The sequence below is a fragment of the Trachinotus anak genome, unplaced genomic scaffold (assembly GCF_046630095.1).
Source record: "Trachinotus anak isolate AG129_WGS33_773 ecotype Australia unplaced genomic scaffold, CSIRO_AGI_Tana_v1 ptg000008l, whole genome shotgun sequence".
Lineage (NCBI taxonomy): Eukaryota > Metazoa > Chordata > Actinopteri > Carangiformes > Carangidae > Trachinotus > Trachinotus anak.
In genome coordinates this window covers 9,132,517-9,148,623 of record NW_027273859.1, presented here as the reverse complement: position 1 = coordinate 9,148,623, position 16,107 = coordinate 9,132,517, and the positions used below count along the sequence as shown (strand labels likewise).

General features: G+C 40.1%; 1 long non-coding RNA gene across 1 annotated transcript; it reads right to left on the bottom strand.

Moving 5' to 3' along the window:
• Positions 1-9,901: 9,901 nt before the first annotated feature.
• LOC139624793 (uncharacterized) lies at positions 9,902-14,190 on the bottom strand. The gene is made up of 3 exons (XR_011691749.1): positions 13,837-14,190; positions 13,016-13,123; positions 9,902-11,043 (listed from the first exon to the last, which is right to left on the bottom strand). It is a non-coding gene; the product is annotated as an uncharacterized lncRNA (long non-coding RNA).
• Between the last annotated feature and the right edge of the window lie 1,917 nt (positions 14,191-16,107).

Sequence of the window (16,107 nt, the reverse complement as noted above, 5' to 3'; positions counted from 1 at the left end):
AAATGCATGCAGTATTGATTTCATGTTTTTCTGGGTCCATAAGGGCAAGTAGCGTGGCGGAGGTTGTTTTACTGTACTCAGTCAGCAATGGAGAGAACAACATGGAGAGCACACTGAGAGCTTCGCTGCTCAAAAGTACAGCTTCAAGGAAATAATATAAAGCTATTGAAAAAAAACAAAAAACTTCAATTCAGACAATTCAAAAGTTGTTTTGATTAAATTGTAAATTTGTTTTGATTTTTGGCTTAATTATATTAAAAAATTACTTTGCACACATTATGCACAGGAAACGCAATGCATAGTAACATCAAACTATTAAAATGATAATGTGTTATTTCAGATCTAACATCCAATCACATGCTACTTGAATTATAAACATGACTGTCTTTGCAATTTCTGCGAGTTCAGTGTGTGAGTTATGGGCTGATGCTGTGCTGGAAAATGCTTATTTTTCAATTACGGTCCATTGTTTTGTAAAAGTATGAAATGAATCTGGACAGGAGTATTTTTATAACAGCTGTATAGTGTCTGAGGCTAGTACTGTGCTGTGGAAGGCTCCAGGTGAAGCTGCGGTTTGTGGCCACGCTGTGTTTGATTTTTATTGTGCTGAATTGGAATGACAGAGCAAAGCATTTCACATAGTGTGTCTTCCATTTCTTCCCTGGGATCCCTCCAAGCTAGCCTCTTGTGTCCCCTGGGAAACAGACCCATCCAGCTAATATGCCATAAGCTGACAGTCCTCCTCTGAAATGTGTGTTAAAGAGCCGGGTTTGAAAACATAAAGGCATTCTTAAGAAACTGACGCAATTCCTTTAGAGATGCACACATTCTGCATGTACCTCTCAGTACATGCTGCTAATACAGTCACTGGGATTTTAAGCACATCCACACACTGTCCATATTAAATACTGGTTCATTTTCTACATTATATAAAAAGACAATATGATTTAGATGAACTTCTAAATTCAGCACAGGGAGGCAACAAAGTCACAGTGATGCTTTTAGTGAAAAAAAATGGACTTTATAGCATTATATGCCTCTGACTCACTGATATCTATGCAATTTAGCAAGCACATGAAATTGCCCCAAGTTTTCCAACCTCAGCTGTAATCCGCTCAAGGAGGATTTGCAGACTTTTCCTCCAAACCATTTTAAATCAGACAGAACAGCGAGGGTGAAAAATAACACTTTAAACGGAAATCTTGACAGGATAGCGCAATGTTAATGTTACACCACAGCTGCTTTTGTTTAAATCCAGCACATTCACAGCTCTTAAAAATATTGCATCACTGCTGGTTTATAATCTCTCTGCACTTTCACTCTTTGATGGTCTTAAAGAATAAAAAATGCTGTTTCCTTACTTATTTTCATAAGAATTACAGAATGCCTTATATGTGCATTTAGCATGCTACACAGGCCAGGCTGCATTTAAACTATATCCACATCTACTGAGACTCGCTGTTGTGATCTTATTCAATTTTCACAAAAATATTAAACCCAAAACTTTTAAGTACAAGAGGCAATATTGCTGTTTCATAGAGCAATCTTTCACAAGCACATTGTTCAACAACAGAATCACCAGCCATTTAAAGACCAATACCGGAGACCATAACGCCTTTATAGTTGGTGTTGTCAACTCAATTTTCAACCCCCCCCCCCCCCCCCCCCCCCCCCCCCACACTCTGGCTCTTCTATTGAAGTGTCATCTGATCTGCTGAATTACTGACAAGGCCACAGTCATCACCGTATCGCTCTGCCTTCCTCTCCAACGACATCCATCAGCGGCTGCGTTACGTTCACCTTAAACCAGGGAAATAACAGCTCTGTGGAAAAAAAAACAAACCCTGCTTGGAGCCAGTGTACCAAACTCCTATTGTCTTTTATCTAAAGGAGACTATTTCTCTTCATTGCTAATCCAATGTATTGTGCCTTGCTTAATCATCAGGCTGAGATTATATATGTCAAAATCATAATCATGACAGTCCTAAATATTGATCATACAAAAGGTGACAATGGCAACCTCATTCAGGCGTCAGGTAGGACTTTACAGTTTGACTTTACATGCTAAAAACAATTAATCCTCAGTGAACTATCACACAACTTTGCACTTCCCCTAAACTCTGAAGAACATTTTAATGTCTTTCAGCAACTTATTTTGGTCGTACTTTATTTTGGTTCAGTCGCACGGCTCTCATAGTGCTGTTTTTCAGCCACAGAGGCGAGCCACTTCTGAAACCCCAACGTACACGACCTGCTCCACACCAAGCAGCAGACAGATAAAGTTAGCCGCAATAGCTGGTGAACGCCATGGAGCATTTAGCTGGTGTTTCCCCGAGCAGTTGGTGGAGAATCAAAACAAAGCTCAAAGGATAGTGAATATTAGACTTAAAGTTATCACATGACCAAAACTCAACAACTCCAAATGAACGCCGAATTGAATGTTGCTCGATGTCTGATGAATGTGTAAATATGGAAACGTTTGCTAACAAATTTGTCAAATGATGAAATGTCAGAATTGTGTAAGTAACTTGCACCCAAGTGACCAAAAAGATTGTTTTTGACTTTGAAACATTTAGAAAATATTAATTGTAAACAATTTATTATTAAATTGTAGGATTTTTTTGTAACTTAAACTAACAGAAATGTTCTCCTTTACAACAATTGTTGTAAAAACTATACACAGTGTTTATTTTTTATGATTTCTAATGGGTGACTTCCCAGCTAGCTGATTATAGGTTAATTTAACACTAATTCTTCTTGTTCCTGCCTTTATATGAATAACTCCGTGCTGTTCTCTGCAGCCATAGTTAGTGATTTTGGTATGTTGGACTAAATAAGGGTTTTTCTCATAGGGGGAACCATAATCTAATAGCATTGCACTGCGCAGGTTTGTAATAAATTGGTGACTGTGTAGTTAGATTCAAGGTCTCAGATCACAGTAATGTTGATAATATCAGCATCTTGCTGCAAATCAAGCAGAAGGGACAACATTGCATGTTTGTAATGTACCTAAGTGTGGAAGTCTAACTCAGGTAGATTATCACTAGCAGCTGGTAGGTGAGATACTCTTTTACTTAGATAAACAGGGATGAGCTCAGGTTTTGCAGTAGTAAGACCGAGATGACTCAGAGCATCTCACCTCACACTGAAAGATTCAACAGTGTCACCTCAGACTCTTGTCCCGGGGGCAGCAGAATGGATGAGGGAGGTCCTCTGGGAAAATATCAGCTCATGACCAAACAAAAGTGAAGGACACCAAGTACAGCACGGAGAGGTTGTCGATGTGACCACTGGGGTAGAAGAGCGACAGACGGTCAGAGCAAAGAGAAGAGGTACAGTGAGCTGGCAGCTGCTGCAGCTCTTTGGTGAAATTGTCAAGCACTTGGCTGAGATGCCGTTTTGACAGAATCTACAAAGGACACTGGGACATTTTGTCTTTGCTGGTCAGTGAGGCTGAATGTTTTCCTGCAGTGGTTCACTGTAATTTAGCCTCTTATCATGCAAGACAATACTACTGTACTGGGTACTACTACTAATACTACTACTGCTCTGCAGCTCCTAAAGACAGTGTGGGAAATTGTCCCAAACATTTGCAACTATAAACTACACACAGAAAACCCATATTCATGTACTTGCTAGCTTTCTAGCTTTCACTGGACAGAGTACTTTGTTGTTACTGTCCAGGAGACAATTTGCATTTTATTCTAAGATTTCCATTTGCACTTCTAGCGGGCGAAGAAGAATCCAAAGCTACAACCACAGTTTCCACTTTGGAAAAACAGGTCAAATGAACTGAACTTTCTTTTTCAGACTCCTCAGCTCAGTGCCACCAAGAAACAGCCCAGTTTCTCTATTTGTGATGATCTGAATGAATCTTCTAAATATGTTCTCCTGAAGTTTAGGAAGCCCCTCTGCACTTTTCTCTCCCCACATAATTGCACTTTCTGCCTCAGGCACCATCACATTACAGGTCATGAGAGACCTATGTAACAGACATAAACTTGTAGAGGGCTGTTTGCGCCGCCATTATTCATTATTAAATGGCCAGGCTGAATTTGGATGCACTTAACGCTGAGGAAGGGTAAAGAGGATTTTTTAATCTGCACTTTCAAGGATCAGAATAAAGGCAGTATCTTACTGCAGAAAGTTTCATATGGATTGTCCAAGATATGTCTACTAAAACTTTTTTTTTACCCACAACAAATCAATGGTTAAGTTCATTTTAATTATTCAGAAATTTTAATTAAAATAACAGAAATTGCACCTAATCATTTCTGATGATCATTACATTCTTACAGTTTGACCATTAGTGGCGCTATAGAGCAATGTTATTACAAGTGGGACCCCCATTTTGTTTATATGACATGCGCGTGACACGTGCACATTCAAAGTTAACAAGCATAGCTGTAAATAATTCAAAATTCTAAATATATTTTTGTATATGTTTTATGAAGAGGGAAATGCATTCAGCGTTATGCATCAAGGATACACATGATGCATTTTGCTGGCAATCCCTGTTATTTTTCAGGCAATATTCTTTTTCAGTGTAATGGGTCACACCTATCGTCTAACCATGCAGAAACCTTTGGTTGTACTTGCTGAGATTTCTATCAAGTTTAATTCAAATTCTGTTCAATTTAATTCTTCTTATTTTATTCCTAATGTAATGTAAAAAAAATAAATAAACAAATAAAAAATACTGTTTGCAGCAAGGTCTGTGGAAAACAGGGACATTTCTGAAAGAGACTTTGTTGTTGGAGTTTTTCAAATGTCATTTTTTTCCGTTTCTACCCTGCAAATAATTGACTTCCATCGGATCAATGTGATGAGAGAAGTCAAGTCAAAACAATAGCAAATGCAACTGAAGATACCTGCATGGCTTGACAGGCAGCTAGTTGTAACTGAGAAAAAAACAAAACAACGTTATTTCTATGCTTTTGGGTGAACTGACCCTTTAAATTGTGTGTGTGCAGAGCTTGTTTTACAAACTGGTCCTCCTCTACACAGCTGTTCCTGCTAATGCCGTCTCCTACCAGCATTCCTGATGCTCAGGTGAGTGTTCTCCTGGTGTGAATTGCAGACCTTGTGCTGAACATTGATGCACTGCCTCCATTACCGCCCTGCCTCCTTCCGAGGAGTCGACGCTATTGTTTATGACACTGACACATGCAGTAATGGGTATTTCACTTCTGCACCTATACTGAGTGCGTGTTGAAACTGGAAACACAGATAAATATGGTGTGTATCCACAACATCAGTAAATTTCTATTTCATCAACTGAAGCATTAGACTGATCACCAGAAAACCACAGTGTAGTGGTAACATTGCTCATCGGACACACTGACATTAGAAACTGAAATTATAATGTTGCTTTAAGAGAGCAGAAATGATCCCATGGGTAAAACAGTAGCTGCTACAAATTCACTATCACTCTGTGTTTGGTCTCTGTTATTTCTGAGACTTAAACGTTCAGGGAATTCAAGGCACAAAACTTCTGAAAAGATTTAACTGGGACCTCTCTTCAGGAAAATCATCAAACATGCAAAGATGGGTCTCGGGGGATTTGAGGAACCTCAGACTTACTGTACAAGTCAGATGAATCCTACAGTACAGTGCGTCCCTGCAGGCTGGGGAACATGGCAGCTGTCACTAACAAGGAAAGTCACATGCCACTCTTCTCCTTTATGTTCAAATACAAACACAGACTCTGGTGTATTAGTGGCAGATATTTTCAATTATCTTGTGTCAACCTTTATCTCTTCACATTTACTGCTGTACAGCTGGATTGACGCCTTCCTCTTTTCATATTTCAAGCACTGTTGTACTTCAGAGGAGAAGGAGGAGGAGAAGATCACAACAGTTTGAGGCAACTTTTATGTAGGTGTTTCAGATTCTGCTAGCCTGGGGGTATACGGTGCACACTGTTAAATTCTTTAACAACGCTTTTAGCGGCGCAATGATTGTAAATAAAAACGAAGGCTCCCAGGAAATGTTTGTCTTGAAGAAATCTTGTTCACCAAACAGCTCATTCATTTCAAACACAGGGATTATCAGTTCAGATAAAAGGCCGATCAACTTTTCTGATACAGAAAAAACCCGGTGTAGTTACAGTGCTGATGGTATATATTTATATTACAGTGTAGCTGAAGAGCACAGCATGGTTTTACATCTCCTCAGTAGTTTTCTATTACAGTACAACAAAAAGCCTTCTTCTGTTTACATAGCAAGCTTGCATCAAGTGGAGGATTGTGCACATAAAATTACCATAATAGGCGGCCACCGAGTTTGCTAATGTGCTTCTCTGGATGATGGGGCATGCAGAGACTCGCTGAGGAGCAGACAATGTGGCAAAAGCAGAAAAATCCTCAGTATATCCTCATTTTTCCAGGCCCTGTTTAGTACATGGGTGTGCAGCCACCCCAGGAGCAGAGAGGTTACCCCACATCTGGAGAAATGAGTTTGACCCTCTCAAAGGGCACAGGAAGTTGCCCCTGAAAGCTGCAAACAAAAGCAGCAGTGGCGAGCAGGAGCCCAGAGCGCCATTCATCGCGGCTAATGACTTGTTCATTAAGAGTGATGATGGATAAAGACTTCTCACGCTGAGATGAAATCAAGATTTATATGCGTTGTTTCCTCACCCAACTTGTGGGAAGATCATCATCATTTAATTCTATCTCTGCGGCCGGTGATGGGCATCCAGAGAGCGGGCTATCAAACGGTGCAGTCAGCTGGCAAAATCCAAAACGTGCCGTTGGCACATCTGGAGCTTGCCGTCGCAGCTGAGGGTGAGCAATGGCTGCTGGCGGGTGGCCAAATTACAGGCAGAGACGCTTCAGGACTCCACAGTCTCCACCCTGGCTTCTCCTCGTTTAGATCATCATCATTATTTATTTGCTTATTTATTATTTTTTCCATTATGTGTGCTGTGTTGCATTTCAACAGCACTTTTTTTTTTCCTCAGCATCAGCGTATTATCACACTGCGCTAGACCCTCGACCCACCTCTCTCTGTAGGTTCTTATCTCTAGCTGGAAATAGGCCCCAAGACACTTCATCAGTGTCCTTCACCCTGCTATCTGCTGCTCCCAACTTTTATTAAAACTTCAGCCTTTATCAGCTCCTGGGTAATTCAGGCATGACAAATTGGGCACCAGATGCCACCTCCATTTGAGGCCGCTGTACATCTCTTGCTCCCCTATCAAGACAATGGGAGGTGGCGGGCTGCAGCATTGTGGGATATCCACCTTTAGCCCACCACATCAGGGTACTTCAACAAACTTCCCATATCCATTTGAATGCTGAATACTGTGTCTGCCATTGTAAAAGTTCCTTCTACACCAGTGCGCTGCCACTCTCTGCAACGTCTTCTGTCTGTAATCTAATAGAGGAGAATAACTGTGCACTACACTAAACTACTGGGTGCCTAATTTGATTCTGAATTGAAAAAATGACTGCAAAAATCTTCTAAAGTAATGTTTCACTTATACAGTTAGATGTTTTTCTCAAACAATTTTATTTTCTTGAAAATATGAAATGGAAAAATGTATGGATCATGCATTACATATGGTGGTCAGACACAGTTTATCCTATTAAAACATATACATATCAGTTATAAAATGATCATATTACAAAATACAGCAAATAGAAAATACAAGGAGTTATAAAGTATACGTTTGATAATACTGGTATTGGAGCAACTTCCAACATTCATGATGATAAATCAAAATGAGCATGCTATCGCAATGTATTATTTGTAGGATAACTAAATAAATAAAAACATTCATGGAGTATTGTGTTCCAGGGCCACCAAGGCACAATTAGCTTTCTATTGCTGCTTTTGAATGCACTCATCTTGATGACATGGACAAGAAGAGCAGTGGACAGCTCATATATACTGTCTCCTCCTCCTGCACATTTCATTTTGGGCATGTTTAAAGATAGGACATAATTTATGATGCATTTAAAGAGAGGGAACGTGGAGCAGAGCTGTATGCTCTGTTAAATAAAACCTCAGCAGCTCCAGGATATAGAAAAAGAATCAGTCAATGCCATTAGTTCATTTATATCACAGAGATGAATAATCTACAGGGTTTTAAGCACAAAGCAGACTGAAACAGACAATACACATCTACTCACATGGAAGATAACCTAATTCTGAAGTGTGTAAGGTTTTAAAGTTGACAGCAATGCACAGAAAGAAGCTAGTTGGATCAGTTACTGGAACTCTTGAATAGTATTCATAGGGATAGGGACAGTATTCATGGGATATGGTCCCTACCTAGACCTGCACATCATCTGCTCCTCAGGGAATTCAGCGAGGGTCCTGCCTGTAAATAAGAATCCATGATAGAGGGGCAGTGGGCGTGAAGCATGAGATTGGAAACCAAAGGCATCACACTGGGCTGTTGGATCTTAGTGATGTTTAGCAACACATAACTCTACACAGGGACCCTGTATTTGGCATGAGCAAGTACACCATGCATGTGAACACTCTCTTTCACTGCATTATAGAGCCCCCTCTTTCATATGTATATACATATTTAATGTCTTTATAATTAGCTCATAATAATCAAAGCTTGCTCTTGCAAAGACTTGCTGATTCAAACAGGGAATGTGTTGGGAATAAGAAGTGTGCAGACAACACAGCATAGATCCACTCTCATTATTCCAACTGGGTTCCATTTTAATTTCTCTCATAACATCCACGTTTGGTCCTAACGTGCCCAATGCAACAGTGCCGGCCAAGATGCCAGCTGTGTTTCAGGGCTAAAATGTGTTTTAAGAGCTACTGCAGGATGGTAATGTGTTGTGCAACCTGCCAGCCCATGAGCATCCTGAGGCAAATGGGAGAAGCAGTGGTTAAAAAGCAGGCTTTTTTGGGTTAGAGCCAGGGAGTAATCTACCACATAAAGGCATGGCATAACCGGGGGCTATCATATGGGATATGCTTCCCAAAAGACACCATTTTTTTTTTTAGGAGACCTCCCATTATTTGGTGCCAATGGAATTTGGCAATGAAAGCCTCTTTTAGTCAATTAACATTTAAAATTAAAAAGCACTTTACACAGCCATGTTAAGTAAATTAGCAAACAATAGATTCATTTGTCAGTGATGTTGAAAGCATCATACAACCCCAGCAGAGCAAACACTCACGGTGAACAGGAAATGGAGGCTGACCTCGGAAACAGGTCTGGGATGTGCTCTTTTCCACACATTTGCCTACTGGTTTGAAAAATATACCAATTCCCTTCTTGAAAAGCCTTTCATTTTGGCAATTTGTTATGTCAAATAAGTTTGCTGGGTAAACTGGACTTGGGTACAGAAGCCTGTGATGAATAGTATCCATTAAGCTGGAATCTTACAAACCTTAAAGTGAAAACATACCTAAAACAAGAGCATCATTAGGAAAATGAGCAAAGACCTGAACCTGGAGTGTTTCTGAGCAGAGATGAATGATGGCATCACACCTCAGTCCATTATAGACTCTATTTATACACAGGGACACAGAGGAGCAACACTAGTTAGAGGCTTCTCTCCAATTAGGTTATTACTGGTCTGGGAGCCTTTCTACTCAAGGAAATTTCAGAATAGAAATTGTGCCTTTAATCAAGCATAAGGAAATCTGTCAAGGAATAGCTCTCTTCCCTTGCTGTTTTATTCAATTTGGTATCCAATTATGTATTTCCTTATGCTTTGCTTAAACAACTTTCATTAGGTTTAGGAAGAAGTATGTTTCTAATGATACCAGAATATTCATGCATTAATTATTTGCTTTGAAATTAGTGCCTTTAACAATAAAAATATTATTTTACTGATGATTCTACACATAACAACTTCTGTCCAGTGCCAATGTTCTGTTGATGCAGGAGGTTGTGATCCCTTTCCGTAGAGGGGGGCCTTGCTGACTTGCCTATTGGCAGTAAGTAGGGATCATAACACGGCTATCCCTGAAAAACTAGTAAAACTCTGCAGCAAAGGGAATAATATGGCAAAGCTTGTTTATTAACCTGTAACATAAATCCTCAAACTAAATCAATCTGAGGGAAACAAAGTAAATAAAGACAAAACTCCTCTCAGCATAAACACCACTCCATGGTCCACCATAAATATTCATGCAAACATAACTTTAATGGAGTCAGATTTTGAACACTTTTTGCTCTGCACTTCAGATTTTTCCCTCATTTGTTTTTTTTTGGAAACAGCACAATGTTGTTGCAATAATACAAAATGTAATGCTGAATATGCTGAATACCACTGAAATATCTATATATACCAAAAAAAAAAAAAAAAAAAAAAAAAGAATAAAACAACAATGTCAAACCCACAGCCAGTGTGGTCTATGTAACATAACATTGTGATAATAGCTTGTGTAGCTGGGAGTCAACATGTTAGCAGCTTAGCTTATTAGCTGCAGCTCTAGCTCAGCTACTCACATCCGCCATGTGCCTTGCATGTCGTAGCCTTTCCTCAAAATTCTCCTTTATGTAGTGAGGCAGACAGTGAGAATATGGAGATAATTTCCATGTGTAGATATTGCGGAAAGAAAAATTGCTCCAAAACATTAGCACATGAAGATAAACCAGGGGTTTTCAGACTGCAAATGTAAATTGCTTCATAAAGTGGCAACAGACTGAATCAACACTGTGGCTAATTTGGTGATCAGTAAATTGGACATCAGTTTTATGAAAATATCACCTTAGTCTCTCCTCTGAAGGGTGAGAGTGAGTGTTAAGAGCACCAATGTGTTGCCAACTTCGGTATAAGGTGAGGTATAGCTTGGCCCCTCTCACACAGCCTGAGTGACAGGTCAGTTTACAGCCCTGGAATTCCCCGCCGCTCCTCCTCATCGCAGGACATCGTAGCCTCACTTGAAGTCGAGCGAGGAATAAAGGATTACCTTCTGTATTTTTTCATTAGACTTTTCTTTTGTTACTGAATACATAAATCCATTGTGGCAAGATGCAATATGTATCATGGCGCTCCACCTGCGGACGTCTCATAATGGCTGCCATGTCCCTCCAGTCAGGGATGATAAGTGAACCCCCTGTGAATGTTAATGATAGTGATCATTCTGAACCAGCCTGCCTCTCCGTCTTCGCTCACAGCCCGGGTGTCACACACAGGGTGGCAAGGTTCAAGGGACTAAAATGAAAACAAACACTCAAGGAGATATATAAATAAATAAAGGCGGAAATGAATGAATGAGGGACTGAATGAATGAATGCACATAGAGGAAAACACACTGTAGGCTGGATGCATTCACTTTTTTATTTTTGATTACTCTAACTTAGGAATTTGCAACTACTGGCAGTATTTCGTTACGTAGTGTTGATTAATTATTGTGTCATTTAATGCAAAAGTCCAAGCTGCTGTAATATTTTTCCTGCACCGAGACTTATTTCATTATTTACAGGGCCGGTAAACAGTGGGGAGCAGGTGGGTTCAAACAGATGTGGCTGTTTACATGACCACAATAGTCTGGGCTTCATATCTGGTCATTGCTCGTAAATAGCTCTGACAACATGCACACTTCCAGGGCCAGACAAAGGCTTGACTCAGCTAATCAAAACTGACAATACTGAAATCACAATGAGCCTTTTTCTATCAAGCGCTATGAGTCAAATGGGAGATGAGCTTAAGTATCCCACTAATCTTGACCAGCACCCGCGCCACGCAGATAACCTGCGCAAGTGGGAAGATTCTGCTGCCTGTTAACGCTACAAAAACGAAAAGCATGTGTGACTTTAAGCCATTTTAATCACATTTTCCTCCACAGCCCACTCTCTGCAACTTTCTCCGTTGTATCTGTCTCCTTCAGCGCTCGGTGGATTGTTTTGACCAACACAGCAGCCTCTCCAAGCAACACACCCAGCTCAAGTAACAGGCAGGGGAGAAAGCAAACACAGAGTCCATGCCAGCTCAGCCCCCTCTCTACATCTCACCGCTTCCTCCTTGTCTAACTTTGCCAAAGTCCTTGGAACTTGCCAAATCCGGTCATGCCTGCTTAGCTTGCTGGACTGATTGTGCCAGAAAAGAAAATAAGACACAGATGTATACAAACTCTTGGTGGTGCCAGTGGAGAGACAGCTAATGGCTTCATCTCGACCCTCCCATTGTAGCCGGGCACAGGTGGGGATAATTAGAGATCTCTCTCTCTCTCTGCTCAAAGTCGTTTTTTTTTCAAGTAGTGACAACCAAAAGGAGGCTAGGATGCTAGGCTGTACCCCTCCCAACATCAACCTCCTTACCCATGGAAGCCATGGTTAGAACAACAAAACATCACCCATATAGCTTTTCCTTTATGATAAGTGACACTACTGGACCCTGCCTAACAATGGTTTGTGTTGGCAACAATAGAGGAAACTAAGAGTTTTCTAAATAGACAAGAAACATCCCACTGGAAAAAAAAAAAAGATCTACAGCAGACCTTCTCCTGTCAGGCCAGGCTGTGTCATGGCAGTGGAAGAAGAACAGCAAAACCACAGGCAGAGGGACTCAGGGAGTGTTTCATAGCCAAGACTAATCTACTACTCAAAACAACTCTAGCTTAGTACACATAAAAAAATGTAAAAAAAAAAAAAAAAAAAAATCAAGAAATGTAATGCTTTTCAGCCTCTGGAAATCGAATACCTTAAGGTGCACCATGAAAAACAGTAAGGTGTCTCAATCCAGACTCCTGCCTCATTTAATAATTTATGTTCCTGAACTCCAGATGTTTGAATGAGCTCCAGAGGGTGACCTCTGTCCTCTCTCTGGTAGACTCGAAATGAAATAATCCCGCATGAGCAATTCCTAATGCAAAGCGCAGTACTATCATATATAGCCCCTCTTCAAAAGGCTTGAAAAGCCCTTTTTCTTCTGTTAGCCTGAGTGACAGCAGAGAGACATGTGTCTTCAGATGAGAGGAGGCGAGTCTCATTACGCCGTATTTGGTTGACACTGAGTGATTCAAGTGTTCCTGGACAATTCAGACACACTGATATAAAACACATTAAATGTCTTTCACAGCACTTTACCTGACACTGTTCATCTGCGCTCATCTGTTATCCCTGACGAGCCAGCTTTTGTCGCTGCTTCAAGTCTGGGGATCAGGACTACTGTGGTGAGCAGTGTGTCAAAGGAAGCTGTAATAAAACACACACACACACACACACACAAATTTAAAAATCAGAGCTTGAGATCTTAAGATGTGAAATATCAAAACCCCTTTTGAATTTTGGTTTTCAATGAGATTTTTTGACTTTTATGTTTTACAATGATAAAATGTCATTTGGCTCATAAACATGATGTTGGTGCTGTAATGCCAAATTTGAAATATACAGCGGGTACCAGTGGCTTTTGTCAAACCTGACAGAAAACATGCAGACAAAATCAAACATATTGTAAATTTCACTGACACATATGGATGTCTGACAAAATAAATTCTCCCAAAAATGATATTTCAGTAATCACACATGACACACCATAATATTACTTTGACATCGTGCATTGGAAAATAAAACTAGCACAGCACGACAGACAGTTGTGTATATGATGTAGAGTTTGTCCAGGAGTGACAGGTATAGAGACAAGATGACACAGTGAACTGAGCAACCTGAAAGACAAACACTACATCAATGAGGATTTGCAGCTCAGGCAGGATGAAGAGGAAGCTCCACCTTCTCTATACATATTCAGCACAACTCAGTGAATGAACATGTAGCTCACCAAACCAAAGACGTGCTGCCTTGTTAGTTTGCACTTTTTATACTATTTTACTATTTTAAAGAAAAAAAAAACATTCTTGAAGTAAAAATCTCTGTGAGTCAGAGTAAGTAAAACCCAATTAGTCACTTACATTTGAAGTGAAGGTGTGTCCCTTTGTCAGACAGGGAACATTTTCAAAACACCAACAAACCGAAGTCAGCACCCGGAACCGACACTTGTAAGTCCGCAGTCAGAAATTGTTAGGTTACATTCCTTCTCTTTGACACCAAGGCGTTGATCCTCATTCTTGCTGCAAAGACTTTGAGGTGAGAGTGAGGCAAGGATAGAGATACGGTGGAGGCGGTGATAGGGCAGGTGAGTGGAGAGGATGCCAAGCCCAGTGGTCAGCGGGTAACAGAGAGAGGGCGGCTGTCACATCCTGCTGACTTAGCCAAGACAGATGAGACAATCAGCAACCCAAGGCCTGGACAGCTCTTCAACCCTGCCTGCGTCCAGTGTTTGAGGGCAGCTTTCCACAACATCTCAGAGCTGAACTCAGCTTTCCCTTTGCTGCAGTATGAAGCGGCTGCTCGGAAACTGTTCTTCAGTTCTCGAAATGTTAAAAAAAGATGTGATGCCCTTTGTTGATAATGCTAATGCTAATTCTTAAAGCTGCTTAAATATATATTTTGACAACAATATGGAGAGTTTAAACTTGTCTTGGTGGGAGTTTACTGTTTGGTTGACTCTTACCACTCTCATCCACCTTGTTTCCAGCCACAGCAGGTAGCAAAATTACTTTGATAAACATTTTCAATGCTACCTGCTCAGCATCAGTAGCCCAATTTTTTTCTCAGGAGTTGGTTGGAAAAAAAGAGCAAAAAGAGAGTGAATATTGGGCTTCCATTTGCGTGGTGGCCAGAAGTATTGGGTTTACTGCTTTTACTGCAGCCCCTCAGTGCCCAAAGAAATCAAATAATGCAGCTTTAATGTAGTTTACATTCATCATTAAAGTTAGTTTATTGTTTTGCTTTGTTCTACCCATGTTTTTATGGGTCCTTTCATCACTTTAACCTTATACATCTTATGAACTATAAGCAACCAGATCCTTCAGTGCATTATTTGAAATATGTTCAGTGTCTGACAGAAAATCTGAAGGTCCTTGTGCAATGCTGATGGCAACATGTAAACCACATGGACCACAGTAAGAGTATCATAAGCTATGGGGTTTATGGGAAATGTAGTCTTCGATGAACACTAACATCAATAAAGATGGTGGGCGACAGGGGCAACCAATCATCTGGACCGCTGTCTCATTTGTTTGTGGTAATTATACCAAGGTGTCACACCCAATTTGACAATGACATGTTGATGTTTAAGCAGTGCTTCAGATATTTTGCTGAATACCTACTGGACATCCAGTATTACTGCAGCCGATGATGACCTTAGGATGTCCCAAATTTAAAAGAAAGAAAAAAGTTTCGGAGAGTGTGTGTGTTTGTGTGTGTGTGTGTGTATCTCTTTCTGCGTGTGTGTCAAAAATTTCCTAAAGACCATGCTGGACCCCAGGCCAGCTTCCAGCCTCTCTCCTAATTGCATTGATTTTTAGCACAGTAAATCTAGCTGTGTCACAATCTGCACTCCACAGGCATGATGTACTGCTCCAACGCCAGCCTGCACGTCTGCTCCCAAATTTGCTGGCTTAAAATTTGAACTGTAATGGCGTGATTAATGATTAAATTAATTAATTGCTAAATGTATGCTAATTGTTTAATTGGTTGCCTGATCTATATAAGATCATTTATAAATTAAATGAGTTGATTTACAAAGTTTATTGATTAAATGTGACAATGAGTTATACGGCTGACTACCTGATTTGCAATTTTCCCAATTAAATTCACAAAGCTCTTTAAAGTGTGGTTTTGCAAAGTGTGCCCTATCCAAGTGCTCTATACCAGAGCTGACACTGCTGTACTTATTTATGAAATCAGACAGCCGATAATGATACATTAATATTAATGCCAACTGTAAATTTTCATATTGCTCTGCAGAAACCAATCCAAGAACATTTGTCATTGTAAATCCATCTATTTTTCACATTTTTAATGCAAATTAAAGTGGAAGCCCTCTGTAAGGTCAAGTATCTGGGAGGAATCGTATTCTATGAGCTTCTATGAGCCACAGGTGAATTATCTTGGAAAGACACGTGAAGGACAGTTCTTAGGAAACATGCATGAATGAACTGAAAACTCTCATTTGCTGTAAAAAGTGTAAAACTAAGCAAATACATTTACACTGCTTATGTTTTTGAAGCTCACTCTCTTAAAGACACTCAAGGAAAAGTTTGGCATTTTTAGCACATCAAGACCATTATGAGTGGTGTATTTCCCAAAATGTGTAACTGTTAAAGACAAATAAATCA